This window comes from Arachis duranensis, chromosome 5 (assembly GCF_000817695.3).
Source record: "Arachis duranensis cultivar V14167 chromosome 5, aradu.V14167.gnm2.J7QH, whole genome shotgun sequence".
NCBI classification, from domain to species: Eukaryota; Viridiplantae; Streptophyta; class Magnoliopsida; order Fabales; family Fabaceae; genus Arachis; species Arachis duranensis.
In genome coordinates, this window is record NC_029776.3 from 19,647,161 (window position 1) to 19,648,451 (window position 1,291).

The window sequence follows — 1,291 nt, forward strand, 5'->3', positions numbered from 1 at the left end:
GTAGAACGGAAGTGGTTGTCAGTCACGTGCGTTCATAGGTGAGAATGATGATGAGTGTCACGGATCATCACATTCATCAAAGTGTTGTGCAACGTATATCTTGGAATAAGAATAAAATAGAATTGAATAGAAAATAATAGTAATTGTATTGAAACTTGAGGTACAGCAGAGCTCCACACCCTTAATCTATGGTGTGTAGAAACTCCACCGTTGAAAATACATAAGTGAAAGGTTCAGGCATGGCCGAGTGGCCAGCCCCCTAAAACGTGATCAATAGCCTCCTAAGATAAAGAATAAAACAAAACTGAGACCAAAGATGTCTAATACAATAGTAAATTATCCTATTTATACTAGACTAGCTACTAGGGTTTACATGAGTAAGTATTTGATGCATAAATTCACTTCCGGGGCCCACTTGGTGTATGTTTGGGCTAAGCTTGATCTATCCACGAGCTGAGGCTTTTATTGGAGTTGAACGCCAAGTTATGACGTGTTTTGGGCGTTCAACTCCGGGTCGTGACGTGTTTCTGGCGTTTAACTCCAGACAGCAGCATGTACTTGGTGTTGAGCGCCACTTTACGTCATCAATTCCCGAATAAAGTATGGACTATTATATATTGCTGGAAAGATCTAGATGTCTACTTTCTAACGCCGTTAAGAGTGCACCATTTGGAGTTCTGTAGCTCCAGAAAATTCATTTTGAGTGCAGGGAGGTCAGATTCCAACAGCATTAGCAGTCCTTTTGTCAGCCTTTTTCAGAGTTTTGCTCAAGTCCCTCAATTTCAGCCAGAAACTACCTGAAATCACAGAAAACACACAAACTTATAGTAAAGTCCAGAAATGTGAATTTAACATAAAAATTAATGAAAACATCCCTAAAAGTAGCTTGAACTTACTAAAAACTACCTATAAATAATGCCAAAAAGCGTATAAATTATCCGCTCATCACAACACCAAACTTAAATTGTTGCTTGTCCCCAAGCAACTGAAAATAAATAGGATAAAAAGAAGAGAATATACTATAAATTCCAGAATATCAATGAATGTTAATTATAATTAGATGAGCGGGACTTGTAGCTTTTTGCTTCTGAACAATTTTTGGCATCTCACTTTTTCCTTTGAAGTTTAGAATGATTGGCTTCTCTAGGAACTTAGAATTTCGGATAGTGTTATTGACTTTCCTAGTTAAGTATGTTGATTCTTGAACACAGCTACTTATGAGTCTTGGCCGTGGCCCTAAGCATTTTGTTTTCCAGTATTACCACCGGATACATAAATGCCACAGACACAT